The sequence below is a fragment of the Pipistrellus kuhlii genome, unplaced genomic scaffold (genome assembly GCF_014108245.1).
Source record: "Pipistrellus kuhlii isolate mPipKuh1 unplaced genomic scaffold, mPipKuh1.p scaffold_m20_p_5, whole genome shotgun sequence".
Lineage (NCBI taxonomy): Eukaryota > Metazoa > Chordata > Mammalia > Chiroptera > Vespertilionidae > Pipistrellus > Pipistrellus kuhlii.
This window is the reverse complement of record NW_023425551.1, coordinates 2,437,501-2,459,023: the sequence shown is the minus strand read 5'-3', so window position 1 is coordinate 2,459,023 and position 21,523 is coordinate 2,437,501.

Below are 21,523 nucleotides of genomic sequence, written 5' to 3'. Positions count from 1 at the left end.
TCAAGCTCAGTTATTACTATAATTCAATAACTTTATAATTGAAAACTTTCATATACAATATCCTTTACATTTCTGTAATACCTGTCATTGGGATCGTAAACTCCACATAAACCTTAATAGTGTATGTATAATACATACAATATATCAATAGAACTGATTTTAAAATGTGCCTGGTTACACTGAATGCAGGTTTCCCTAATTTAAAAGGTGCCATCATATTTCATATTTAAGGGCAAAAATATTTTTACATAAGTTTAATATGCATTGAATGTGTTCAGATGATTTTAGATCCAAATTCACAAAGAACACAATTTTACTATAAACAAAGGGACAAAGAAAAGCTAGTATAATAGGTGTAATTTCTTTTCTTTCTATGTTTTTGATGCAGTTAACTTTTTTATTAAAATTTTTATATTCCAAAAGCGATTGGGTGCTCGTGCTATTAAGAACAAATCTGTTTTTTTTGTTCTTTCTTCTTTTTAAAAGTTAATTGTTTATTTAATTAATTACATTTTACTTATTTCAAGTACAGTTTACATTGAATGTTATTTTGTTTTCATTTCCAATGTACAGCACAGGAGTTAGATGATCATATATTTTACAAAGAGTTCCCCTGATATTTCCAGTGCCCGCTTGGCACCCTCCCTAGTTATTACAACATTATGGACCTGGAAACTGGTCTAAATTCTCAGCTGTTAGCCAGCGGGGCAATGTGAGCAGATTATAGCCTGAGAGGTAGTATTATGGTCACACAATGTTCTCCCCTTCGGGGCTGATCCAGTCTTCCATGGCTGGATGTGAGATGTGGTTCTGCCCCGGCGTTTGCTGCAGGGCTGGGAAGGCTCACCGGGGAGAGTTGCATGAGGAGAGGCCTAGAAAAAACCCTTTTCAGCCGCCTGGACCGGCAGAGCTCGCTGTCATCCCATGCGTTGTCCCATGGCCTGTGGCGTCTTTAACATGTGCATGGTCTCCACTAGTCTCATCCTAAACACGGCCGTGGGCTTCTTGAGACAATCAGACACCTATTTGTATGTCTTACCACATTTTTAAGGCACTTAAAAATGTTTTTATTGATTTCAGAGAGGAAAAGAGAGAGAGAGAGAGAGAGAGAGAGAGAGAGAGAGAGAGAGAGAGAGAGAGAAACGTCAATGATGAGAGAGAATCATTGATCAGCTGCCTCTTGCACGTCCCCCGGGGGAATCAGGCTTGCAATGTGGGGAGAGAATTAAACCATGATTTCTTGGTTCATAGGTGAACGCTCAACCACTAAGCCAGGACTAGCTGGGCTCACCACATTTAAAAAAAATATGTATATTTTATGGATTTCAGAGAGGAAGGGAGAAGGAGAGAGAGATAGAAACATCAATGATAAGAGAGAATCATTGATTAGCTGCCTCCTACTGGCGATGGAGCCCTTGACCAGATTCAAACCTGGGACCTTTCAGTCCACAGGCTGACATTCTATTCATTGAGTCAAACTGGCCAGGGCTCACCACATTTTTGATAGACCTATGCACATTGGAATCACTGGGGAAACTTTAAAATGCAGCAAATTAATTTTTAATTGATTATAAAAATAATACCTGCTCCTGTAGAAAAAGAGAAGTTACAGAAATTTTTAGTGAACAATAATAGAACTATCCAAGATCTAATAATCCACAGATAACTGCTATTAATATTTTATAATGGAAATTACTTTTTACCACCTTTTTATATGTCTTTAATATATACATTCAAGCAATTAACCATTGAAAATTATTTTTTAAATTGTATATTTTTATAAAAATAGTTTGGTATCTGACTTTTTAAATTTAAAATATCATTAGAATTTCCTATTGTTTTATTGTACACTCATGATTTTTTTATATTATTCATTATTCCATCACATTGCTATAATTTATTAAGTCTCCCCATATTTTTAGACTTTTATATTGTTTCCAATGTTTTATGCTTATGATATAAATAATGTTATAATAAGCATTCCTGTGCAGATGAATATAATCCTCAAAGTAAATGAATATACCCATAGAAATATATTATTCTTGAAAAGTTTGTATAATTTATTTTCCCATGACTAGTGAGAGAAACTATTGCAGAATTCCCTCAACAACTGTAGGTCGTTTCATTAAAAAATAAAACAAAACTTTAATTTTATAGATAAAAGTGCTACATCTTTATTTGTTTTAATTTGCATTTTACAAGAATAGTAAAGATTAATTATTTTCACCTTTCCAAATGGCAATTTAAAATTTTTCTTAATGATTTGTACAGTTCAACCTGGTAAAACTATTAACAATTTGTTATGCACATTGTAAATAGTTTATTAGGTATAATTATACTAAAAAATCCATAAATATACATGTAAAATATGTAGTTTAGAGAAAAATAATAATACAATGAACATCCTGTTTCTAAACTCAGCCTCCAGAAATAGGAACTGACCAGCACCCAAGGGCCCATTTGTATTTCTTCCTTATCACTGTCCCTCTCTCCCCATAGCAGAGGTAGCCATTAACCTGAAATTTGTAAAAATTGTTCGATTGCTTTTTTTAAAATTACTTAACAATATCTGTACATTAAACATCAGATTGTTTAATGTTGCCTGCATTTGTGCTTTATATGTGTGAGATAATTTTTGCACAACCTTTTTTGAGAGAGTCCTTCATGTGAATGCATGAAGCCGTGGTTCTTTCACTTCCATCGCTTCACATTCTATCATTGACACGCATTTGGATATTTACATTGTTATGTTCAGATAAACAGTGCTGTCAACACATACATGCCAGTCCCGTGTAGCTCATCTGATGCACACGCTCAGGGGTTTGTCCAGGATTATAATGAGTGGATTGCCAGCGCTTCCTCATAGGCTCCCATACAGTTTTCTCGGTCACACCAAATTGTTTTCCAAACTGATTATACTAATTCACATTCCCTCGAGTGATCTATAGGAATTTCAGTTGCCCCATATCATTGCCACAAAGTTATTGTCCAACTATTTAATTTTTGCCAACATAATGGGTTTGAAATGGCATCGTACTGTGAATTAAATGTGTATATGTTGGCAATTCATGTTTTCTCTTCTGTGTTGATGCCTTTAGTTTCCTACTGTGTACATTGTCTTATTGGTTCCTATGAGATCTTTATATATTCCGAATAATAATGATTTGATTGTTACATATTTTGCAAGTATCTTCTTCCACATGATAGCTTGTCCTTTAACTTCCTTCATGTGTCTTTCTTGTGTATGTGTCTTTATGTGCCTTCTCTAAACAGAAAGATCTTTGTTTTCAATAGAATCGAGTCTTTCCATTTTTGTTATTATGGTTTCAGCTGGTTGTTGGCTTAAAGAATCTTTACTCCAAGGTTATAAATATACTAGATGCCTGTTGCATGATATTTGTGCAAGAATAGGCCTTCCTTCCCCTGGCTTTGCTCCCAGTCACCTGAGAGCCTGCAAGTTCTTGCTCCTGGCTGGAGCACCGCTCCTGTAGCTCCCTCTGCTGCCCTCTCTCTCCCTCTTAGCAGGCATTTTGCATCCATTCCGTGCCTGCATATTCAAATTAACCCTCCATCTTTGTTGGGTTAATTTGCATAATCACTCCTGATTGGCTGTGAGCATAGCTGAGGTATGGTCAATTTTCATGTTTGTCTATTATTAGTTAAGATCTTCTTATACCATCCTCTGAAAATACTAGAGTTTTGTTATTTACAGGAAGTCTTTAATTCACTTAGAATTTCTTTTTATGTACACATCGAGGAAGGAATTAATTTAAACATTTTCATGTGATGAACCCTTGCTCTGGCACAATTTACTGAGCTGTGTTTTTTTGGGCATATCTTGGAGTTGCACGTGCAATGTCTGTGCTTGGTGCTGCGTGCTGCTCCTATAATCTTGTCCGTGCTTCCTCCAATTCTACATCATTTTTAGCTTAAACCAGTCTTGCATTACAAACTGCATTTCCTTGTTTTGGCGTCTTTTACTCTTCCTGTGAGTTTATAAATAATCTTTTCAAATTTAAAAAAGGAAAAGCCCCTGAACAGAAAAATTCTATTTAGAATTGTTTGAGTCTTTAGTTCAATTTAGGAAAAATGGACTCTTTACAATAATAACTCTTCCTATGTGTGAAACAATGTGTTTCTCTCCACTTGCTATGTTTTCTATAAGTTTCCTATTTTCTACATAAAGTTCTTTCATGTCTCTTGGTTAGATTTATTCCTAAGTGGCTAATTTTGTTGCTACTATAAATTTTTATCACTTTTGCAATGTTTTTTTCTGCTTGTTGCTCATGCCTATTGATTTTATTTATATTTCGTAAACTTACTAAACTTTCTTATTAAGTCCATTATGTAGACTTTGGGATGGCATTTTTATTGGCAATCATACTATCTAAGAATAATGCTTTGATTTTTTCAGAGTTGCTTTTAAATTTACTTTTTAAATAATTATTTAAAATATACAAAATAGGTCCAAGGTCAAATAATTAAAACAAGAAATATTTAGAGAAATCAAATGTTCTTCTTCTGTCCACGTATATGGCTTTTGATTTATTTTTCTATTTTTATAATTCTCTAATATTTTTAGATGAATGCTATATTCACTTTTCAACACCTTGCTTTTTTTTTCTTAACAAAATATCCGTGAGATCACTCTATAGTACCATAAAAGGATGCTCATTCTTTTAAACGCCTGGAGAACATTTCATTGTGTATATACACCATAGTTTATTTAACTAGTCTCGGATGGATGGATATTTCAATTTCTTTTTTCTATTACAATAAATTTTTGAATGAACAACCTCCTGTAAAACCTTTTAATATTTTTGCAACTATGTCTTTGAGGATTGTCTTCTAGAGTAAGGTAGCTAGCAAAGAACTTGTGCATATATAATTGTGTTGATATGGCCAAATTCCCTTCCTTAGGGCTTGTATTTTGTATTCTCAACAGCAAAACATTAAAAGTCCGGTTTCCCAACAGCCTCCCCAACAAAGTATTTTGTCTAACTTTTGGGTTTTGCTAATCAGATATATGGGACTATTATCTAAAAATAATAATTTTGCAAGTCTTTTGACATAAGTAATAGTTTAATATTTTCCCTTTATTAATAGTTTAATATTTTCTGTAATTTAATAAAATATTTCTAGGTATAATTTTTCTTTTTTTCATTTTGTTAGTTTTTTACTGGGATTTCTGAATTTGAGAGTTGTTGTCTTTCATCAATTCTGGAATATTCTTAACCCCTATATCTGAATTTTGCCCTTCCAACATTTTCATTATTTTTTTCCTCTTGGAATGAAGTTTCTTTCTTAATCTAGCCATATTGCATAATCTTTTTTTTTTAAATATATTTTATTGATTTTTTACAGAGAGGAAGGGAGAGAGATAGAGAGCTAGAAACGTCGATGAGAGAGAAACATCAACCAGCTGCCTCTTGCACACCCCCTACCAGGGATGTGCCCGCAACCAATGTACATGCCCTTGACCGGAATCGAACCTGGGACCTTTCAGTCTGCAGACCGACGCTCTACCACTGAGCCAAACTGGCTTCGGCATATTGCATAATCTTTCTTTCACATTTTCTGACACTTCGATTTTGTGCTGCATTCTAGATATTCTCCCTCTTCTAGTTTATTAATTCTCCCAAGGCTAATGTACCATTTAATTTATTCATTGAATTTCTAATTTTAATAATCATATTTTTATTTTTAGATGTTAAATTTATTTGTTTATACTATCTTCCTGGTTTTCTTTGGTCTCTTCTTCCTTAACTATATCATCAAGCCCTTCTTTTAGTTCTTTAAATATGTGAATATACTAGTACTCACGTTCTCTTCCTAATAATTCCAACATCTGTCTGGGATGTGGTTTTGCTGAATTTTTTTTTAACTCCTTACCCGCGGATATATTCATTGATTCTAGAGTGAGAGGAAGGGAGAAAGAGAGAGAGAGAAACATCAATCAGCTGACTCTCATACACACCACAACTGGGAACTGAACCCACAACGTAGGTAGGTGCTCTGACAGGGAATGAAATCTATACCCTTTTGGTGAACAGGAGGTGCTCCATCCAACAGAGCCACCTGCCAGGGTGTTGTTGTTCATTGAACTATTCATCGTCTAGTTGTGAGATTTTGGTCCTCGGGACATTATTTGCAGAATTTTTTGAAAACTGAATTTAACACTAGCAGTGATTTACACTTGCTTTGTTCAGTGCCTGGAGACCACTTTCAAATAAAGTTTTGATTTGCATTTTCAGGCCACATTGTGAATTTTAGCTCCACACCCAAGCTTATAGTTCCGACCTCTTAAGGGAGATGTGTTCTTTTCCTTCCCTTTATCCTAAAGTACTGGTGAAATTGGCAAGCCTACCTCCAAGGTTGGTATTTCTCTTCACCCTCCACTCTGCAGGGGGTGTTGGATTTATGTAATTTCTGCTCAAGAACTCACTTACTACCTAGGCCTCAGGCTTTGTTTCCTGTCACCTATGGTAACGTGACCCGTTAACCCAAGTCCTGTGTTTGCCACATTGGCAGATTCCTTAGGACAGTGGTCGGCAAGGCAAACTGCGGCTCGGCTCATAAGCCACATGAGGCTCTTTGGCCCCTTGAGTGTGGCTCTTCCACAAAATACCATGGCCTGGGTGAGTCTATTTTGAAGAAGTGGCATTAGAAGAAGTTTAAGTTTAAAAAATGTGGCTCTCCAAAGAAATTTCAATCATTGTCCTGTTGATATTTGGCTCTGTTGACTAATGAGTTTGAGGACCACAGCCTTAGGGCATCTCCATACACCCCTGTGATTTTCCTTCCTGGTCATTTCTGGCTTCTAGTTGTCTCCTTTTATCACAGCTTCACCTTGATTTCAAAGAGTCATCTGAAAAGTTTGATTTTGTATCTTCTCATTGAAGAATAACATTCATGCAAAAAATGCACAAGTTGTAGTGTGCAGCACGATGCAATGTTACACACTGAGCAATCCTGTCAGCACCTGATGGGGGAGAGAGACCATCACCAGCTCTCTTGAGGCTCCTCTCCTCTCTCCTCCCCGCTCCCTCCTCACAGCACCTGGGATGTGACAAAGCAATGAGTGTGTGACTGCAAGCCTCCCCCACAGCACGGTGACCTCAGAATGTTCACGGAAAGAGGCCTCTTGTGGGAGAGTTCACACCACCTCAGTCCATTTATGCAAAACTCGGGGGTAGGCCAGCCCCAACCTGACTCCCGGAAGCAGACTCCCGGTGTGACATTCTGAGATAGGAAAGTTTCAAATTTTCCAGAGCCAAATCTACAGATTTTCTCCATGTTGTTTATCCCATTTTCTTTGGAGGAAGATCACATAGCTGTGTATGTCTTCTCGTATTTTATTAGGAATAAACTTACCGAGGTTTATTTTGGTTTTGTTCATGCACTGTGCTTTTCAGTTAATCGATTGTTCCATAGTATTTCTGGATTGATATGGCATTTCTGGATTGTATTATCATCTCTATTTTATTGTTTGTTCAGGCATCAATACATTACTCTCTATACTTGTTCAAGTTTGATTACCACTGCTTTATATTATGTACTTTTTAATATATTCTAAGGCATGTCCTACCTATTACTCCATTTTTCTTTCAAAATTTCTTCAGTTATTCCTAGAATTCAATTTTTTAGGCAAATATTGTAACAAAAGCCCTACCACTAATATTCCATTAGGGTATTAAATAGAAGTGCATAAAGTCTACCAATATATTTGAATTGATTTAAACCATTCAGCTATCTAGTAAAAGACTATGGATCATTTTTCCATTTATTCATACATTCTCTGTGTCCATCAGTAATGTTGACACGCTTCCTTGTAATGTGTGTTTACTGTATACTTACTAAAATAAATGGGCTCTATTTCAACATTTTATTTTCTAACATGTTAACATGCTTATATATAGGACAATTATTGATTTTTCAATATATTTATTTTGTCTCAGCTTCCCAATTGAATTATTTTATGTTGATTCTAAATAGTTTTCCTTTGATTCTCTTTTTATTTTTCCAAGTAAAAAAAATATAGTATGTAAATCATGATACTCCTCTCTGCTCTTTTTCTGATGGGGTAGCTCCTACATATATATATATATATGTATATATTAGAGTCTGATGGCATTGGCGGCACAAATGAAAAATAATCATAATGCAATAGATGTTCATTTGTTCATTTTAATGGGAATGTACCTACCTGCAATGTTGGCTGTTGGTTATATTAGTTACATTTACCAGGTTAAGAAAGGCTTTGTAAAAAGTCCATTTTAATGTTTTTATTTGCTTTAAAATAGGAATGGATGTTAACTTGATCTAGACTGCAAATGAACTTACATTTAAAAAAAATTAGACAGACTATAGGGGAAAGGAACATAAATAATTTGATAGAGCATTATAATGTTCCGTACTGTTTTTCTGAATGGGAGCTCAATCCTACTCCCACCTCTCACCCTTTCCTGGGCTTGCGGTTCTAGAGGCATTTACACACTGACCTTTTCCACTGGTCCTTTCCTACTAATAATGTGTTTGTCAGACTTTGATATCAGAAAAGAGAGGACAAGACAGTTACAGAATAAAGTTTTATGTGATATTCTTTTTTAAAAGAGAAAACATATCTATCTTCTAAAGTTTGGGTTAAATATGCTTTTTGCAATCTTATAAGCATACATTGTTATTTACTTAAGAGCTACTCATTTATTTGCTTCTAGAATTAATAATCACATTTCTGACATACATTTAACTATAAAATAAATATATGTGTATATATTAATTAATTAATTAACTTCAGAGAAGAAGAGAGAGGGAGAGAGAGATGGAAACATCTGTGATGGGAACCAATCATTGGTCAGCTGCCTCCTGCATGCCCCACACTGGGGATCAAGCCTGCTACCCAGGCATGTTCTCTGACCAGGAGTTGAACTGTGACCTTCTGGGTCATAGGTCGATGCTCAACCACTGAGCCACACTGGCTGGGCCAGACAAGAGAAGTGAAGCGGACAGGCGTATAATGGGGAGGAGGATGTGTGAGCCGTGAGACAACTTAGGGCTCCCTCTGGCTTCTATATAAACGGGACCCTGGGCTTCTGAGCAGTCAATTTTGCCCTTCTTCTGCAGGCTGTTTTGTTTCCAGTGGTCAAACACAGGTCACTGATCAGTCCCCTTAATCCAGCCCCAATGGCCTCTCTGTTGCTGGAAATTCTCCCCAGATTCTGGTGACAGCTTTTCCTCTGGGCTTGATGTCCTGAGGTACTGTGAGTTCGTGAACTTCACGGCATATTCGCAGCTATTTTAGGGTGAGGTCAGAGAAGCTTGCCAGGCAGATGCCCTTTTCTACTTCAAAGAGAAACCATTTTAGATACTACAGAACAAATGACAAATTCTTAGGAAAACACTTCTAACTTCTTTACCCAAAGTTCCTCTCTAATGGGATATTTTTAATTCATTGGGACCCAATAAGGATAGCAAATGGTTGATTACAAAACACATAGATTATCTCTGTTTCTCAAAATAAATACTCTTTATTAGGTACTTTATGTAGAAGTAGAAAGGTCAAGTTGTGTGAGTGTGTGTGTGTGTGTATATGTATGAGAGAGAGAGTGTGTAAGTATGTATGTGTGAGTGTGTGTGAAGTGTGTGTGTGTGTGTGTGTATGAGTGAGTATGTGTGTGAGAGTGTGTGTGTATATATGTGTGTGTGAGTGTGTGTGTGTGAGTGTGTGTGTGTGTCAGTGTGACCCTGGAGCCTCTAACTCCAAGGCTTATAATAATGATCCTATTCTTCTTCCATAATTTGGTCAGTTCAGTAGTTTTAGTCTCTCCCTACTATATTTTTTGCTGATAATTTTCTTTCTTTTTTTTTTTTAAGTTTCTTATTACTCTACAGATTTCAACTCCTGAAATTTTATACCTGAAGCCTTGCCATGAAATATTCAAAAGATGCTCTATATCCTACTGCTGAATAAGCAGTTTGTTTATTCTCTCCTGGCAAGTGAGCTGCATAACATTGTTTCTAGGAAAGGGGTGTATGATTACAAATTGCATTTTCATAACATGTCTATGATAGACTGCCCTTTCAGCCCCCAATATTTGTAGAAAACTAATTGTAATTATAACACAACACTCTCGTCCTGGCCGATGTGGTTCAGTTGATGGAGTGTTGTCCTGTGCACCAAAAGTTCACCAGCTTGATTCCTGGTCAGGACACATGCCCAGGTTGCAGGTTTGATTCCTGGTTGGGGTGCTTATGGGAGGCATCGATTGACATTTCTTTCTCACATATTAATGTTTCTTTCTCCTTCTTCCTTCCTCTCTCTAAAACAAATAAAAACATATTTAAAACAACCACAGCACTCCAAAAAATGGCTTCCTCATTGTCCTTCAAAATGACTCTCTATGTATCTACCCTTTTTCCTTTTCTATCACAACAAGAAGAAACACTTTTCCTTTCTGAAGCCAGCCACTCTGTGACTTTGGTTCTAGCAGTCACAATCTCTTCTTTGCTCTTGCTCTCATTCTTATCCATTCCCCTTTCCAATATTTTAAAATTCTCTCTCTCTCTCTCTCTCTCTCTCTCTCTCTCTCTCTCTCTCTCTCTGCCTGTTTCTTCTCTTCCTTCAGATATATACTGATTTTCATGTTAAAAAAAGTTTTTTTTCTTTATTTGATTATTCCATTTCCCCCAGCTAATTCAAATAAGGTACCTTAGATATTTTTGAATCATCAAATTATGACCTAATCTCAGAATTTAGTATAATCTCTCTGATAATACTGAATCTGAGTCAAATTTACCAATTATCTCCTGATGGCCAACCTGACATTTTTCTCATTCCTCTTTTTCTAAACCATTGGCAACTACTATCTATTCTTCCTTAAACCCTCTATCTTTTTTTTTTAAAATATATTTTTATTGATTTTGTACAGAGAGGAAGGGAGAGAGATAGAGAGTTAGAAACACCGATGAGAGAGAGTCATCGATCAGCTGCCTCTTGCACACCCCCTACTGGGGATATGCCCGCAACCAAGGTACATGCCCTTGACCGGAATCGAACCCGGGACCTTTCAGTCCCCAAGCCGACGCTCTATCCATTGAGCCAAACCGGTTTCGGCTAAACCCTCTATCTTTTTATTCCTTATTACTTTACACTGATTTCCTTCTCATTTCTTAGTTTGCATCTCTTCCTTTTTCCTTCTCTGCCCCTTCTTTGTGACCCCTTATACTATTGACTTCTTAACATTGATACCTTTGCCCTTTCTTCTTCTTTCTTTAAACTCTTTCCCTTAGAGATTTCACCTATAACCAGGGCTTTATGTTTTAGAATTCACTCACCATTCTGGGCATGACATAAACCATTGTATAAATTTTTACAATAACTCCCAATCTTCCATACAAATTTGCTTCTTCTTGTTGAGTTATTTTGCTTGCTGACTTTTTATTTTCAGTGTAAAAAAGCAAAACCAAACCAAACAAAGCAAGGCAAACAAGCCCACAAAATCCAAATCAGATAAAAATAAAAAACAAGCAAAACAACACCCCCGCCCTAAAACACACACACACACACACACACACACACACACACAGCCCTCCACAGACTTTATTACTCTTCCTCATTTCAGTTCACATGTTGCTGATATTATTGTGAATTCCTTAGTCTCTTTAACTCAATAGCAATTGCTTTCAGCTCCTCCTGTGGTCCTCAGGTTAAGCAGGAAGCAGGCTGTGTCAGGCTCAGGCCCCGGGGCAGAGTTCTCCCAATGAAGACCTCACATCTGACTGGGACACGACTGACCAGGAGCAGCTGTGTAATTTCTGGGATCCAGTGCAAAATAAAAATGCAAGGCTCCTTGCTCAAAAGTTACTAAGAAATTTTAAAAAATATATTTTATTGATTTTTACAGAGAGGAAGAGAGAGGGACAGAGAGTTAGAAATGTCGATGAGAGAGAACCATCGATCAGCTGCCTCTTGCACACCCCCCATTGGGGATGTGCCCACAGCCAAGGTACGTGCCCTTGACTGGAATCGAACCCGGGACCTTTCAGCCCCAGGCCGACTCTCTATCCACTGAGCCAAACCGGTTTCGGCAAAAGTTATTAAGAATTTTAAGGTGGTGACAGCAAAGCATTCGTCCAACCGTGAGCTACATCTAAGCGTGGGGCCCTGTGTGGCCTCACAAGTCACAAGCCCATGACGTGGGACTTGCCCTGTATCTTCCTGGGCCGAGGATTCCCTAGCAGTTAAATGAAGAGGCTAAGTGATCTCTAAGGCGGCATCCCATTTTGCTGTAAAATTCAGTCCATCTAAGCCCCCTCGCTCTGCACCAGCTCCCGTATGCCTGCCTGCATTTCATTTCCACCTTGCTGGTGCAGCAATGACCAAAGACTTAATGGTAAGTTTTTTCTTCCCTGTCTCCAATCTTTCTTCAATCCATCTTGCGTAGATTATTATCTCTGAAGGTTATTCATGAACTAAAGGCTCAAGTTCCTATTTAGACATCCACATGTCCTTCCACTGTAGAGCTCACTGTATCCATTTGCTAAGCTTGCCATCAGAAAACACCACAGACTGGGCGGCTTTTACACAAGAGACATTTCTCTCCTCACAGGTCCACGATCAAGGTGTCAGCGGGGTTGGCTTCCATTAAGGCCTCTCTGCTTGGCTTGCAGACGGCCACCTTCTCACTGCGTCCTCCCATGTCTCTTCTGTATTCACACCATCCCCGGGTGTCTCTTCCTCTTCCTATAAGGACACCAGTCTTATTAGAACAGCGCCCCACTTTTATCTCCTCATTGAACCTTAATTACCTCTTTAAGGCTCCATGTATAAGTATAGTCACATTGGGAGTTAGGGTGCCAACATTTAAATTTTGTTTGCTGGTAGGAGCACAACTCAGTCTGTAATAATCACAATTCCTCTACCTGAGTTTGTATGTGTTTGCAGAAAGCTCTGTCCACAGGGAACACATTAGAGACATTACAGATACCCCAAAATGTCAATGAGGAAGCAAGGCTCCCCACATAGGTCTTACTGTTCCCCTCTGTGCCTTTGCTACTATTGGGTCCAACATGGAAACCCGGCTTAATTTTCTCTGGTGATGTCCTCTCCTTTACCTCTGGCTTGCCGGATCTCCCCTGCCTATGCTTCTCCATTGAGGCTCACCTCTGTAGGCATTTGCAACATCTTGTCTTTGACTGTGATCTCTGTCTCCTCGGAGCCTCAAGAACATTGAAGGCCTTCACCACCATGTGAGGTCATCTAGGGCCTTGCAGCATGCTCTGGCTTTGTCCTCACATACCTTGTCCTCCCCAGTGAGTCCATAAGCTCCCCCAGGGAGAGACAGTACTTCCCCGGATTCTGAGTCCGTAGCTCTGGTTCAGAGGTGGGACCTGGGCATCTGCATTTCTAACAAACGCCTAGGAGGTCCTGGTGTTGCCATCTCAGGCTTCACTTTCCTAATGAGGTGATAGACCTCTGGGTGGAGAGCATCCCACTTTTTTCAGTCACTCTCCCCTCACCCACCAGAAGCATGCAGGTGTTTTCATAATAGATTCGTCTTTATTGATTAACTTCTTCTTTGTCTTCATGGATTTACTCAGCCTAGACCCAGGCTGCCAGGCAGGGTGAAAGCTGTAATCTCTGGAGTTCAAGTCCGGGAAAGGTAACATTTGCTTAGACATTTATGTGGCTGTGTGTTCTCTGATAGAGGACCACAGGGTAAAGTGTATAATACAGCAGCAATTCTAATCAGTTCAAGGTTCAGTTTTCCTCCAAGACACAAAACTTTGCAAGACTGTATTTTTCAGCAGGAGGCAAATCACACTGGTCTGTGGGTGGGTAGAGCGGGAATGGAACACATTGTGTTTATGCTTTGAACGTGCAGTACATTTACTTCCTGTGAAATTACTTATCTCCTGGAATTTACTTTATTCTGGAAAAAACACACACATGTCTTTAGGGGATTCAGTTTTGTGAGGCCTATTCTGTTACTCTTGTCCTTCTCACTTTAGACGTAAAACAACTTTTGACACATTAAGTTCTAATGAATAAGAACCCATTTTAAAGCCCTTTCTCTGTATATTATTCATTCGCTGACTTCAGTTTCCCACCTCGTGCTTTCTACATTCAGTTTCTTATCATGAGTTCCATCATGCATAAAATAAACGCTGCCCCTGAGCACACAGGCTGTTTATGGGCCAAGCCAATATATCTCAGGGAGAGGTCTGCATGATGCATAGGCTATAATTTTAAAAAATAAAGATAAAAACCCAACTCCACACAAGTACTTAGAGCTGCCCAGTGGGAAGAAAAGGAGAAAAGAAGGCAGCTTATTAATTAGCTCCTTTTGCTTTGAACTTAGAATTTATATGCTGTTTGCAAGCCACCTACTTTCACATATCATACCTCAGAGCTTATTCTGGCATGTTTTAAAGTCATAATGGAAGAAAGAGAGGGTCCAGAAGATAGAGTGATTTTTTTTTTTTAAAAATCGAGTTCTCTTACAACATTTTTTAGTAACAGGTTCTTGTTCTGGTTGGAGGTGAATAAGAGTATGCTGTCAGTTACCACATTCCAAAGAATGCTCAGAGGATGGAGCTGTGCAGAGCAACCTGGAGCCCTTTGTTCGAAAAGGGGAACTCTTTCTAGGAGTGCAGCCATCAGGGAATTCTCACAAGTCAGTCTTTCACCCTGCCTTTGGCAAACAGCTGAGCTTGTGATAGGTGCTCTCTGCATAGCAGCTCCTAGGATTGCTGTCAACCATCTTGACATCCAGCCAATTAAGGTCCCTGCAAAAACCAGGCCCCTCATCTGCTGGATGGTGGGAATCCAAGAGCAAAGGGCTTGCCACCTACTGAAAGCTTCATGTGAAGCACCTTAAAGACATTGATGGTGGAGCCAAATGGGGTGTGCCCTGCAGACCTAAGTGTCAATGCCATGATGGAGACAGGACATAACCACCAGACAGCGGCTCCTCATTAGCGTGAAGTTTTCAGCAGCACTCTCTTTGCCAGACTCTTGAAGGACACAGAGGGCTTATTTACCCAGTTTTCAACGTTGCCAATTGCTAGAAAGCCAGCTCTGTTAATTATTGGCAGGCATGGAGTCCAGCAGCAGCTTTTTCATTCTCATTGCCAGCGGAGATAGTTAGCTCAGTGTAAAGGTTCCCTGGGGCATGATGTTATATGATGAAGTAAGTCTTCTTCAGGTTTATTGGTAGATGCTGATGTCACATGTCTTAAGGGCTCGGTTCTCAGCATGTGGAAGTGTTTGCTTAAAAACCAGGTGTCTAATTGATTGATTCATCCACCCATCTATCTATCCACCCATTTATTCATTCATCCATCCATCCACTTATCAAATGCTATTGAATACTTACTATGCGATAGAAACATGCATTCACTTGGACTCAAGAAGCTCACAGTTGAGAGTGGAAGATAGACCAGTAGGATAAAGACTCCAATACAGTGTGACAAGTGGAGAGAGACAATAACTATCAGGGTCTGGAGACCCCTGAGGAGACACTCCTACATCAAGGTATAAGAACTATGCAAAGCTACCCTGCCCAACTCCAAGGGGTGCTGGTCACATTGCAGAACAAGTGAATGACAATCCTTATTAGGAAAGCACAGGCTAAGGTTGATGTAGACCTGGAGAGGAAAATACTGAAGGACAATCCTGCAAGGGATAAGGGAAACTGGGTTTGTAGGGTAAGTTAATGTGGGCCATGCACCCAAAGGGTTCAGTGTGGTGCTGGAAAGATGGCTTCTGTGAGCTGTAGATGTGGGCTTGAGAGTGATGGTAGGAACAAAGTTGATTGTAAGGTTAGAAGGGACCAGCTCTAGGCATCTTGTTTTCCTGGTCAAAGGCATTTAATTCATTGCTATGAAAAAATAATTAAAGGATTTTCAGCAGGGAAGAACCCCGATAACTGGTGTAGCACAGAGGCAGAGTGGTGTGGTGCTCCTCATGTCACTTGAAGGAGACCTCAAAGCAACCCCAAAGCTGTGCTGCCCGTTCCTGGCCCTGTGAGAGCACAGGATAGGGTTGGTGTAGACCTGAAGAGGAAAATACTGATCTCCCTTCTGACAAGTCACAGTTTTACTGTGGCCGGATCCTGTCAGTAGCTTCCTCTGGTAGTGGTAACTTTTAGTGATGGTCACAGCCTGTGAAGTTGGAAGTTTCTCAAAGGAGCCAGAGTTTCTCACCAGCTATTGTTCTTTTACTGTGTCCTTAAGCAGAGCTCCGACCTAAACAGTCTCACCATTGTAAAAAGTAGGGACCTCAATTTATCAGCAAAATTATCCTCTAAGCTCTATACAATTGGCATACATATTGATTATATAAAAACTCAGCTTCTTAGGAAATCCAAATATAGTAGATACCATATCTTCAGGCAGAATCTTCTTTGCCATGCAAGATGACGTGGGGATCAAGGCATGGAAAACTTTGTGATTTTGCCTAACAAAATCCCCCACTTCACCTTTAAAGAGTCACCTGCATCCCAAATGCAACAATTCATAAAAATATCAACTCATTACAGTATCAAGTCCAAAATCTCATCTAAATGTCATCAGATTAAAGTTCCAAATTTCATCATCTGAATACAGTACAGGTGAGCCTCTGGGTACAATCCATTTGGGGGCATTCTGTTACTCAATCTGTGGACCAGTGAAACAAAAGAGAAGTTATCTGCTCCCCAAATACATGCTGGGGCAGGCATAGGATAACGGTTACCTGGTACACACATACTGGTTCAATAAAGGAGAAAATGGAAGGAAACTGGAAGTCACTGGTTGGAGCAGTTTAGAAATCCAGCAGGCAAACTCCCTGAGGCTTCAAGGTTTGGGAATAATTGCCTGAGTCACAGCTCCACTGTCCGGAATCATGGGTCTTGGTTCTCCCTTCAGAGATATGGTATTGGTTAGTTTCCTCCTATTTGTGTATTTCCCATATTTCATTTGGGTATTTATTTCTAATTTCATTCCAAGGTCTTTGGCAAACACACAAATGGATATTTCTGTATGACTGCTTTCTTTGTGTTAATTAGATATTTGCTTTTGTACCATTTTCATTTCCTTTTCTTTTACTACATTGCCTCCAGTTATTTTCTAAATTGTTATTAAGGAAATTGCAAATTGACCTCTTAATTTAGAATTTGGATTGATGTAAGCTTTGTTTCAATAGTATACAGAAACTTCGTTGCTTTATACCTCTGTTTTCTCCTCCCTCCATTGTGATATTATTGTTACACATCTTTATATACATCCTGCACCCATCAACATGGGTTTCGGATGATTGCTTTATCCACTTGTCTTTCAAATCAGGTGGATAGAAAGAGGAAGACAGTTTTGCTTGGTTAACAGTAAGCACTTTGAATATTTCATCTCCACTGTCATCTGCCACCATTATTTTGATGCGGAGTCTCTTGTTATGTGATGGGTCTTTTTTCTCTTGCTGCTTTAAGATTCTTTCTATCTTTCAACGATGTGACTATGAGATATAGTAGTATGTGTCTCTTTGAGTCTATCCTACTTTGAGAATATTGAGCTTTTTCAGATGCTCAGATTAATTTTTTTCCATCAAATTTAGAGAGTTATTTGCCTTTATTTCTTCTAATATTTTCCCCCTTATTAACCTCTTTTCATGGAGCTCTCATTATGCATGAAAGGTATGTTTGATATTATCTGACAGGTCTCTTAGGCACTGTTCATTTTTCTTTATTCTTTTTAAATGATCTGTTTCTCAGGCTGCATGATCAGAAATAAAATATAGTCGAATTGGCTAATTCTTTCTTCTGATGTTTCAAATGTGCTGTTAACACCCCTAGTGAATTTTTTCAGCTTATTATAATTTTCAACTCCAGAATTTTACTCAGTTATAATTTCTATCTTTTTATCCTCTCTTGGGTGAAACAAAATTCTTATACTTTCCTTTAATTTTTAAACATGGATTCCTTTAATTCTTTTACTATTAATTTTAATAACTGAAAGTCTTTGTATACTAAATCCAATACCTGAACTTTCTCAGTATTTTTTTAAATTTTTATTGAATATTTTTTAAAATTATGTCATATTTCTCTGTTTCTTTACACATCTCATTTTTCTCTCCTGAAAACAGAATATTTTAAATAATATGGCAAGTCTAGAAATCTAATCTCTCTCTAACTTCCATTCTAAAGGATTTGATTAGTGGCTGTTTTTTGGTTGGTGGTTTTCCTTGACTAATTCTGTATAATCTGCATTTTTTTTTGTCTTTGTGGGCTACCGATGTTTCTGCTAGGTGGTCAACCAATGAACAGATCCCTATGTCTCAGGATTTCCAAAGAGGCTCTTCATATATGTTGAGGCACACTTTCCGTGAAAGTTGACAATTATGCCTTGGTTTTCACTTCCTGTTTGCATAGAGCTTTATGGGTTAGTCAGAGATGAGAGACAGGACATTCCCAGGACTTTCCTGGGCTTGTAACCCAGTCCTGCACACATGACTGGCCATCTATTGTAGATTTCTAGGAATATGTTAGAAGTTATAAAAGCCCTTTATGAACATCTCATTTCCTAGTTTTGGTCAATTTGTTAGCTGGAACTGGAATCACTGCCTTAGGCAGCTGTGATATTAAATATTTGTCACTAATAGTTTTCTACAAATACTTGTGCAAAGAATGCACACCGATTCTGCCCTACCCAGTGGCTGCTAGGCTGCTGTTTTCACAGTTATCGTGGTTGTCAGGCTGTTAGTTTTCAAGGCTACCCCAGAGCTCTGGAGAGGGAAATGGGGAGAGGGCAAATTAAAACATCACAATACCTGTTGTTCATATTGAGACTCAGCTGTTTTTCTTGAATAATCCTCTTTTGATGATTGCAAGCCTTTGGTTAATTTCCAGAGTTATGAAAAAGTAACCTTTGACTATTTTTGCAAGTGTTCCTGTTGCTTTAACAGGAGAGTGGATTTCCAAAAGTCCTTACTCAACCATTTCATAAGTGCTTCTTCTTCTGCCTTTCTAAACTGTGCTTATCATTTCGAACACAGGTTAGATGCCAATTTAGTAGGAAATCTCTGTGTTCCTAGGATTTGTATCTCTCTTATATCACCCAGAATGTCTATGTTTTTCATATATATATTTCTCAACTGACTGCTTTTTTTTTTAATCTCTCTTCCATAAACTTGGTTGCAGAGATCATCTCCTGCTCACTCTTTTATCTCCACAGCCTAAGAAAATGACTGCCACATTAGACCCCATTATTGTTGAATGTATGAATCTACCTGACCTATCTTTAAAAAAGGCAATATCTGAAACAACCAATTAAATCTCCAACAAATACAGTTTTGCTGGTTTTGTTCAAAGTTTTAACTCTTTAAAGTGATTTGTTTTGAACATATTTTATATTTTTATAGACTGAAAATGTTCTTGACAACAAAATGGATATTTGCTTATCTTTTCAGACTTTATAAAAATTCACCCGACCCTAAAGATTTCCTATTTTTTTCTTTCCTATGTCCATCATTATACAGAATTACTAAAATCAGACATAAAGGGAGAAAGTAACATAAAGATCGTCTTAGTAGTGCATAAGGAAGGGTAAAGGAATAATCATACTTCTTCCCTTGGTGTTGAAGGGGTGGTGTTTATAGGCTGATTACATGAATATGAGTTTCATGATTTTTTAAAAATTCTAGCACTAGCAGCAGGGTTCCTTCAGCAGAAATCCTTGATTGAGAAGCTAAAGGCAGTGAGAAATAAGTGTGGCTGCTAATTAGACACTTGGAACGAGCAGAGTAGGAAAACATGCCATATAGAACAGCAGGGACTGCACATACCCTTTTGATATCTGACAATCCAAAATTTAAGACTGTGGAAGCAGTGGACATACTGTTATTTTTCTATGGACTGTTTTGATTTGAGAGTCTTGTTGAACCAATGAAAGTATTGGATAAATCAAATCAAAAGATGAATCACCATTCTTTAGTGTGCTTTCCAAAAAGCATTGACAAAATTTCTGGATTTTGAGTCTGATATGTCTAGTCACTAGGTTATATATAAATTCATAAAAACAATGGTACTGACATTTTCATTAGTTTCTCTCTTTTTCTTTCATGTTTTCCTTTGTCATTGAAATGGTAGCTGATTGTTAATGGCCTAAGAGCCCAATCATACATTCTGATTCAGCATAATGCAATCACTTAGATATGGCGTGTGAGTGATCTGGTGATCCGTGTCTCATACTACTCTGCCACAACCTCAGCAAACCTGCATTTGGACATGATACACTTAACCTTCTCTGGTTTGTAACATTGTTCTAGCCCAAGAACATTAGAAATCAAGTCAAATACTGAAATGTAAAAGTACATGTATATTCTCTTCTGAAGCCATCCATCCAGAAAATAACCTCTACAACTTGAAGAACACCAGCATATGCAATAAGCTTGAAGCCAAGATTTCACATACCAGGGTGTCAAACATTTCATAAAACTCAAAAGTCATTTATTCAGATTTTTTTTTTTTGTAAATCTGCCTGATGAATCCTCAGATGCTTTATTGTCTTCTCTTTTGTTTGTTTTTGTGTTTTGATGTGATTTCAAAGGGGTTAGGATGTTGCTTACATTGGCAGAATCTTAAAGAATATAGATTGATTTCTTCTTAACTTGACACAAATTAAAAATAATAATTAGAAGTTTAGATTTCTCTTTAATTTCTCTCTGATTTATAGGATTTTACTTTACTCACACAATCATGTTAGGAAACTTATTTTCTAAATATTATTTTTCTTCTTCTTAATACTGATTGACAAGTTGTTCTAAGTCATTTATTTGCTTACTTAAGGACGCTTTATTCTTGGTCTAGTAACATCATCATTCAGGCTTGTCTTAGGTTTTGTATTGGGTTAAGATATATTTCTTGGAGAAAAAAAAGAAAGAAAGAAAAATGCAAATTTATTTAAAATAACTTGGATATGAGGAACAACAAATTATCATTCCAAATAAATGTTAGTTCAATTTTGAATCTAGAGGAACAATGTTCCATTGTGTTCCAACAGTGGCTTGGCATGCACATTAGCTGAACAAGAGCAACTGGGAAATATAAGGTGGAATAGTCTACTGCTGCTCTCCTGTTCACAAAGACAAATGAAGGCTTTGTCTGCAAGTGTTCCAGCTCAGCTGTCAAGTGTAGAGCATGTGTATTGACTAACCATTTGCAAAGGAAACTGAGCCTTAGCCAGAACAGCACGGTCTTCAAGAGCACAGCATTATAAGCGGCTCCTGGTTTCATGTTGTTGACCTCCTATAAGAATGTGCCCGTCCACCCAGAGTTCTGCACTATTATTCCAGTAATATTGCCTTCTCCGTAGTAGCCAGTGCTACACTGCATAGGAAGTGGTGTTGATGAATGATGACCCTGACATCACAAAATGCTGATCAGTAAACTGATAGCCACTGATGTGACTTTCAAAGACCTGGTCTATGAAATCATGAAGTAGAACCATGAAGGCTAATTAAACTCTTCTTGAGCTTTTTGGTTGAGATATT